Below are 9685 nucleotides of genomic sequence, written 5' to 3'. Positions count from 1 at the left end.
ATGGATGATCCATTGGTTTTTGATTCTCTCTGATGCTGGCCTTGATCAAGTGCACTCCCCTGATTCTCTCCTTCCTCTTCCCGACTCCCTTCATCGCCCCTCTTCGATGCCTCTTCCCACTCCGGACTGTGTCAGTCTGCCTCTAGCCCATCTAACCGCTCCCTTGACTCCATCATCTTTGCTAGGTTTACCTATGCTCTATAACCCCGATTCAGTGATCCTGATCCTCTTTAGTATCCTGTGTCCTTTGCTTTTGTTTCTCCCTTGTTATCTTTGTTATTTCTGTTTTAGACAATGTATATTCTTCAATGTAATATTCGTGGTTTTTATACCAACTTACATGATCTCCAACTTCTGATCACGCACTTTTCACCGCTTTGTGTCAGTCTCCAAGAGCCGGTGCTTGGCGCTCGTTCTGGTAACTTTCGCGGTTATTCCTTTGCACCACCTCGAGTGGTATTCAAATGTCCCCCTCCTCTACCTTTTGCTGGAGCCCATAACTCAACTGCTCTCTAAATCCGTAATGATATTCCCTTCATCCCTCTCCTTTTTCAGTCTCACATTCAGCGTTCTGTGGCCCGTATCTTTGAGAGCATATAGCATACAGTTTGTTCCATTCACCTCCCCACAAATGTCCCACTTTCTCTTCCTGATCTCAAACACCTGTTCGACTCCTTACCATTGCCTGTGCTCCTTTTGAGAGATTTTAACTGTCGGCATACCCCTCTGGGCGATGTTCTGACAAACACCTGGGGCTGCCTTCTTTACCATTTGTCTTCTCTCCTTCTGTCTCTTCTGAATTCTGGTGACCCCCACTCATGTTAACTCATGCACTCTTTCCTGTGTTTATCTTTCTATGTTCATCTTATAATTTAGATTTCACGGGGCGGGTTCTTGATAACCTCCATAGTAGTTACCATTTCCCCATCCTTGTCATTTTCTCATTTTACTCTCCCTTCTCCTTTCCCAGGTGGAAGTCGAGCACTCGGATGGTAATCTTGGGCATAGCATTTTATCAAATCACCTCATTCAGTTGCATATAGTCCTGGGGACCATTCAGGCTTGTTCGCATTTGTGTTCCTCACGTGTGCCCCAAAGAATGAGGTGATTTGATAAAATGCTATGCCCAAGATTACCATCCAAGTGCCGGCAGGGAAGTGGTTCATATAGCTTCGGCTATCACTTCCTTATGTCCGGCCGTGATGGTCAAGCGGATTAAGGAGTCCTGTAGTTACCAGTTGCGTTGCTCCTGGGAGTATAGGTTCGAATCACTTCTGGGGTGTGAGTTTTCAGTCATATATATATATATATATATATATATATATATATATATATATATATATATATATATATATATATATATATATATATATATGCATGCAATTGACGATCACAAAACACTGATCATTTTATGCGGAAAATCCACAGAGAATCATTTCATATTTCTCTGTGGATTTTCCGCATATATATATAATATATATATATATATATATATAATATATATATATATATATATATATATATATATATATATATATATATATATATATATATATATATAATTGTTGGTGACCTCAACCAGTATCTTATACAGAGGGATTTTGATAAACTTTTAGCAGTTTTCAACTTTGAAAATTTTGTTTTCCCACCTACAAGTCAGGCTCGTCCCCGATCCTGTTGTAATTGACCTTCCTGCAAGTATTCTTCATTGCAGAACTCTGGGATATGTTGGTTCTCAGACCACCAGGTTGTCCTTACTACACTGGCTATCACGACAGATTGAGGTGAAGAATCTGTTCGTTCTATCTGGCTTCGGGACAGAGGGAACTGGCCAGTCCTACATTCAGAGCTTGAAGTAACTGATTGGAATGCCTTGCTCCAGAGGGACGTAAACATCCAAGTAAACGCTTTCACCAGTCATAAACTGGACCTCCAGGCTGCTGAAGCCAAAAACAAGGCCTGGAGGAGATTTAAACGGCATCCCTAGGTTCGAAACAGAAACATTCATTAACAACTGTCGAATAATGAAAGAAGTTCAGAAGTGGGTTATATCCAGAAGGGAATCCGAAACCTCGAAGAAAGCTTGCATCTGGAAGGGTTGGATCCAATGTCTGGTGGTCTCTGGTAAAGAATCGACAGAGATACTCAACTGAGGACACAATCCCGCTTTTAAACAGAGAAGATGGTACTGTGGCAACCAGCAATCAGGAGAAGGCTGATAAACTGGCAAACCACTTTGCTGCCAAGATGCAGGTCTCTGAACCTGAACGTCAGCCTCCACATCTTGCCCCAAGCACTGTGTCTAGGATGATTGAAGTGGTTATAACGCAGACTGAAGTTCTCCATCTCCTTAAAACGCTAGACACAAGCATACCTGTGAGGCCAGATAAGGTCAGTCCACGACTACTACGCAGCTGCGCTGACCTGTTGGCTCCACCTCTCACATGTCTCTTCCAACTCTGCCTAGTTCAAGGAATTTGGCCCTTCTTATGGAAGAAGGCAGACGTTATTCCAGTGCACAAAAAGAACAGTCGCTCAGTAGTTGGTAACTACAGACCAGTGTCACTGCTCTCAATTACTGGCAAGATCCTAGAATCATTAATTGCTCAGCAAATGATAGCATTTTTTGACCATCATCGGCTAATTTCTGATCGATAGTACGGTTTTAGAAAAGGCCGATCTGCTGCTGATCTCTTGCTAAATGTCTCCACTAAGCGCATCAGTCACTGGATGAGTCCAAGATCAGTTGTGTTGTTGCTCTAGATATAGCAGGAGCCTTTGATCGGGTCTGGAACTCTGGATTAGTAGTGAAGCTTCAAGCTTTAGGTATTGCAGGCTCTATCTTAGTGCTATTAAAAGACTACCTTCAAGAACTGGACTATAAGGGTCAATGGAGCAGAATCCGATAGCCACTCAATTGGTGCCAGCGTTCCACAAGGTAGTGTCCTTGGCCCTTGTTACGAACCAGATTCCATAGTCGGAACACGGAGCAGCGACACCAATGCCATCTGTGAGTCCGCTCCCGAAACCCCCCACAACATGGACGACGCCATCTAGTGGTGACAGGATTATACCAGCAAGAGGCGCTAGATTCCTGTCCTAGTTAGCTCGAGAGGTAGCTGGTGCTGACCTCTAGTGAGGTGGCGCTTAGAAAATCAGCGCCATCTATTATAGGAAGAGTTGTATGTCTATGTCAGAGTACGTGAGTGATGTTTCCTAGTGTCCCATGTACTGCCCAGTGTACTGATGACATGTCTTTATCCACAGAGTCGACGTAGGGCTGTTGTGGTACGAGGACAGTCAGTCTACCCAGGGCAGCCAATGTCTCTCTCTACTCCATTCTGCTTTACGGAAGCAGTGAGCCGCCGCCGGAGAAGAACTGTGAAGTGTTTTACTGTCTGCCTGTGACGTGACAGTGACGGAATTTGGCGTTCCTGGGATTGCCTAACGGAAGAGACGACTGACAGTTAAGGTGCTACGGAGGAGTGTAACCAGCGAGTTGCAAGAAGCTCCTGCAAGGGTTTCGCTACCCTTTTATTTGTACGTGAAGAGGCCCAGCAGCGCGAGGCTGATGTTTTCTGCCAGCTCTAGGCTGGAGACTGATTGTGAGTGTGCATGGAGAGCACCTAGTGAGACTGTGTTTTGGCTGGCCCGTGGCCAGGGTAGACTCGTTGGTGTTTCCCAGTACTGGTTGAGGACGGTACTGTGTTGAGGAAATAGGTAGCTGACAAGGCTGCATCAATTGAGCATCGAATAGCGCTTAGTGTCCTATGAGAGAGACACTTGTGTACATATTAAGTGTAGTAATACTTCTTCTAGGATTATATATGAGGTGATGGGAAAATGATTATATATGAATATGTTGATAATTAATGAACAGTAGTATTCAATGCACCTCCCCCAGTGTGTTTTACTTGCATTACCGAGCTCAGCTCCGAGCTCCTTGAAAGCCACTACTAACTTGGGGCTGGATACCAGAACTTTAGTACCACCAGAAAAGAACCCGGTTGCGACCCATTGTGGCTGTAACATTATTGGCATCCCCAGCGAGATGTGAGGTATGGGCGCAGGTTCTAGTGCCCTCTTTGATCCAAGCCAGGCTAATGGATATAGCCGGCTATAGATATTACAGGCTCATGAAACTTATTCCTAAGTTAGCCAAATGTTTCTTAGCGGTATTTTGTATTATTCTCGTGTGTGTCCTCAGCGAAGATCAGTGGACGAACCGTCAAATAATGGCTCCTATGAACATCATGGGGAGACACCAGGGATTGAAGACCCGTCCTATGAGTACTGCAATCGAAGAAAGGACTCGGAAGGTGATTGATGATACAGGGAGTAGAAGAAATGTTTTAATGAGTGACGGTTCCCGCCAGGTTGACACCCCCCGCGTAATTGCTGAGCTTGGATTCAACATTATACGGAACGTTGGTCGACCTGACGGTGGAAGAGCGAACACAATCTTCAATGTACAAGCAGTCCTGTTGGGAGTAGGTGTGGGGCTAGTAAGCAGTTATGCTATAAGTACAAGTTTAAAGACTATCTCTGTTACTCCGAATCATCAGTTCCCATGTATTCCAGAGTTCCGTCTCCCTGAAGGACTGCCAGACCGGTGTAAAAAATACCTTCTACGACCAGCCACCAGCGGTGCCACGACACAGGGAGGTGTCTATTTACCCAAGATCGAGCCTCTGTAGATCCCTACCCAAGACACGTAAGATAATTGTGCCCCAGCCTTGCATCTCGGTAAGGTTTTTGGAAGTCACATCAGGCAGGTCATTGCCTATGATCGAGTTTTCCTTATGCCAGAGTCTCTTATTAAGGCAGTTTTGTAAACAAGACATCCTCGCCACATCAGTCCATTGTTTATGTGCGTCTATTCGGTTTTGTGATAACGTACTAGTTTGGTTTGTTTTCTCTGTTTTAGAAACCCGAACCAAATTCCTTTTTGGTGGGGAGGTGTTACGAACCAGATTCCATAGTCGGAACACGGAGCAGCGACGTCAATGCCATCTGTGAGTCCGCTCCCGAACCCCCCCCCCCCCCCAACATGGACGACGCCATCTAGTGGTGACAGGATTATACCAGCAAGAGGCGCTAGATTCCTGTCCTAGTTAGCTCGAGAGGTAGCTGGTGCTGACCTCTAGTGAGGTGGCGCTTAGAAAATCAGCGCCATCTATTATAGGAAGAGTTGTATGTCTATGTCAGAGTACGTGAGTGATGTTTCCTAGTGTCCCATGTACTGCCCAGTGTACTGATGACATGTCTGTATCCACAGAGTCGACATAGGGCTGCTGTGGTACGAGGACAGTCTACCCAGGGCAGCCAATGTCTCTCCACTTCATTCTGCTTTACGGAAGCAGTGAGCCCCGCCGGAGAAGAACTGTGAAGTGTTCTACTGTCGGCCTGTGACGTGACAGTGACGGAATTCGGCGTACCCGGGACTGGCTAACGGAAGAGAGAATTGACAGTTAAAAGTGCTACGGAGGAGTGTAAGCAGCGAGTTGCAAGAAGCTCCTGCCAGGGTTTCGCTACGACATGTATTTGTACGTGAAGAGGCCTAGCAGCGCGAGGCTGATGTTCTCTGCCAGCTCCAGGCTGGAGAGTGATTGTGGGCGTGCATGGAGAGCACCTAGTGAGACTGTGTTTTGGCTGGCCCGTGGCCAGGGTAGACTCGTTGGTGTTTCCCAGTACTGGTTGAGGACGGTACTGTGTTGAGGAAATAGGTAGCTGACAAGGCTGCATCAATTGAGCATCGAATAGCGCTTAGTGTCCTATGAGAGAGACACTTGTGTACATATTAAGTGTAGTAATACTTCTTCTAGGATTATATATGAGGTGATGGGAAAATTATTATATATGAATATATTGAAAATTAATGAAGTGTAGTATTCAATGCACCTTCCCCAGTGTGTTTTACTTGCATTACCGAGCTCATTTCTTGAAAGCCACTTTTAACTTGGGGCCGGATACCAGAAATTTAGTACCACCAGAAAAGAACCCGGTTGCGACCCATTGTGGCCGTAACAGCCCTCTGCTATGGAATGTTTATTTCAAAGATCTACTTCATCTCATTCCTGAAGCTGAAGCCTATGCTGATGACTGTACTCTAACCTTTACATTCAGAAAGGAGGAAATGCCAACTACTGCAAGAATCATCAATCACAAACTTTCAGCAATTTCTACCTGGGGTAAAAGATGGCAGGTCACATTTACGGATGAGAAGTCATAAGTGACGATGATAACTAGACTGCACATGACGAATCGGACGGACCTACAAATGGGCGGCAAATCCCTGGAATTCACAGAAGAATTTGACATCTTTGGAATGACGTTCGACTCTTCAATGACAATGAAGAGCCATGTGCTAGACCTAGCTAAAAAGGCAGCAAGGAAACTTAGTTCCATGGCGCATCTCACATCTTATTGACAGCATGGGATGCAAAACCTTAAATGAAGCACAAGTTCGCTCTCATCTGGAGTATGCACCCCTTTCCTGGATCGCCTGCCCCCCCTCTTTCGTCAGACTGTTGGACAAAGTAGAGAGATGGGCAAGAAAGCTTATCTCTAATCTTGACCAAGTCTGGTGGGAACGGTCTGAACATCAGAGCCTGCAACACCGTCGTTACGTTGTAGGTCTTACTGTTATGCACAAGGCCAACATCCTCAAAGTTCCGCACATTTCCCAACTTCGTGAAGTACAAGTTGTTCCCACCCGTTGTACTAAGCTCTATACCTTCAACAGTCTAATGCTGGAAGTACCATTCTCAAGAACATCACTCCATCAGCAATCATTCATTCTGAGACTGACTCACATCAGGAACTTGATCGCTCAACAGGTTGATACACGGAAGATCAGGTCAACTGATCACATAAAGATTCTGGCACACAGTTGGCTACAGGCTCATCCTGTTCCTTATATGATTGTTACCTAATGTTTTTTATTGAATAAAGGTAATACCTACTTATGCATATAAGAAGCTCTTGATATAAATGAGCCTCTAGGAGTAAGTTCCAACTTAGCTTCACTTGGTTCCTTATATGATAGCTCCCTATGTGTAAGTTTCAAAATATATTCTTATAAAACAAATGAGTTTATAGGTGTAGGCTTCAGATGAGCTGAGGTAGGATAACAGCTCTTGCTTACAGTTTCACTAGTTTCGTCAATAGACATCCCTAATGAATCCTAGTCTTAGTTTAAAGAAAAAAGTGTGAGAGAGGGAAAGGGAGAGTTTGTGGGATAGGAGGAAAGTGGGAGAGAGGGTGTAAGTGGAGGGATGAGGAGGGTGTGCTTGTGCATGTGCGTGCGTGTGCTTGTGCATGTGCGTGTGTACTCACCTAGTTGTGTTTGCGGGGGTTGATCTCTGGCTCTTTGGTCCCGCCTCTCAACCGTCAATCAACAGGTGTACAGATTCCTGAGCCTATTGGCCTCTATCATATCTCCACTTGAAACTGTGTATGGAGTCAGCCTCCACCACATCACTTCCTAATGCATTCCATTTGCCAACCACTCTGACACTAAAAAAGTTCTTTCTAATATCTCTGTGGCTCATTTGGGCACTCAGTTTCCACCTGTGTCCCCTTGTGCATGTGCCCCTTGTGTGTGTGTGTGTGTGTGTGTGTGTGTGTGTGTGTGTGTGTGTGTGTGTGTGTGTGTTTACTAGTTGTGTTTTTACGGGGGTTGAGCTTTGCTCTTTCGGCCCGCCTCTCAACTGTCAATCAACTGTTTACTAACTACTTTTTTTTTTTTTTTTTTTTTCCCACACCACACACACACACACACACCAGGAAGCAGCCCGTGACAGCTGACTAACTCCCAGGTACCTATTTACTGCTAGGTAACAGGGGCATTCAGGGTGAAAGAAACTTTGCCCATTTGTTTCTGCCTCGTGCGGGAATCGAACCCGCGCCACAGAATTACGAATCCTGCACGCTATCCACCAGGCTACGAGGCCCCCTCGTAGCCTGTGTGTGTGTGTGTGTGTTTTATTGTGAGTTATTGTAGGTAGGTTCGTATGTCCCTACCGTACAACCAATGTAAACCCGTGGAGTGCTTATACTTCGATCAGGAGATCACCCTTTAAGCTTCCTGCTCTTGGAGAGGGGCTCAGCGTCACACAGTAAGAGGGTGCAGCTCCACCACTGGCCTCGCTGTTCTCTCAGCAACTCCTCTCCCCAGACAAACCTGTAAACCATTGACACGCCAATAAAGATGTCCCTCTACAAACAAATAATTAAAATAAACTACACAATAAATGTCTCCACTTGACATACCTCTGATTCCCACCTGCCGTGAGGTGACTTCCCCACCCCCGGGCGAGTCCATTCTCCGCTTTCCCTGGGAGCCCTTCGCCTCCTGGGCAGCCCTCACTCAGTCGCCCACAAGCAACCAGCGAGAGAGGATGCGCCACTCGTCTCTCCTGCTAGTTCCCTCATCTCTATTCTCTTAAGTATGCCTCCTTCCCTAATAAAATATGCCTAATATATCAACAGACACTTGCTTCGGTCGCCGGGCACAGGACCACTACAGGCAATCACTGTCAACTGGTTTAAAATGACTTACTACAGAATTTGTTCCGCTCCCGGCGCTCACTGGCTGAGCGGTTGACACTGGGCGCCCTAGGCTGCCCACAAAATACTTCAAAGACTGCCCTCTAACTCTCCCTGCAGTCTACGACTTGACCTCAGATGTCCACAGACTTATTCCACAAGCGAGACGTCAGTCTATTTCCTTCTTTTTGAAGGTATATCAAACAGGTGCTCTTCTTCACCAGGGGCTCAACGAAGCACGACCTTCCCTCACGATTTCTTCTCCTCAAGTGAGGTCAAGACCCCCTGAAGTGAGCCTCAAACCTCCAGCAAACTCTCCACATCTCATGTCAAGTCATTTATTTATATCCTTTCTCAATGTCCATTCTTTTAACTATTCTTCAACATTAACCAAGTGTTTACGGTACACGTTCACATGTCTGTATCTCTTTGACCTCTCAGTTAGGTCAGGTCTGGCACAATAACTCTCAGGGGGGGGGGGGGGTAAACTCGTTTCTCAGGCAGTCTGGGATCATAACACTCTCCTCCCCATATTTTTGAGAGTTATTCCAGTGGCTAGGCTAAGGATAATTCATCAGTCACCACATCGTCTTGTTCTCCAACCGATTGGTTCGACCGGTTAGTCTGTTCCCGTATTCCCTTCAGGAGTCTGCAAATAATCCGTTGTACCTTGCAACATCTGGTTCACAATTCTCTAGAAACATGGTTTTCTCCTAAGCGATCCGACTTCTCTCACATCTTGGCTAGGCTGTCCCCCTTGGACACCTAAGCTCCATCAGTCTCCTCTAATTACTGTTTCCTCCCTCAGTTTCCTCCTCCTCTTCTTGCGCTCTCCATGTCCAGAGACAGATATTTACCATCTGTATACTTCCTCTGTCATCCTCGTGCTTTAGTCCATCGTCCTCATGATTCGGTCTGTCACGATCACTTTTCAGTCTCACATCAACATACTTCACTCTGTCGTCTTCACGCTTCTATCTACTGCCATCATACTTCCGTCTCTTGTCATCATATCTCACTCTCCCGTCTTCACCGACGATCCCTCCTTTCGTTTCCTCATTTATCCGAGACTTCATCATCTTCGACTTCTATCGAATCCTCGGCTTTCTTCTACTCCTCCACGCTTGCATTGCCA

The sequence above is a fragment of the Procambarus clarkii genome, chromosome 33 (genome assembly GCF_040958095.1).
Source record: "Procambarus clarkii isolate CNS0578487 chromosome 33, FALCON_Pclarkii_2.0, whole genome shotgun sequence".
Lineage (NCBI taxonomy): Eukaryota > Metazoa > Arthropoda > Malacostraca > Decapoda > Cambaridae > Procambarus > Procambarus clarkii.
The sequence above is the reverse complement of the archived record's forward strand: the minus strand, read 5'-3'. Positions refer to the sequence as shown.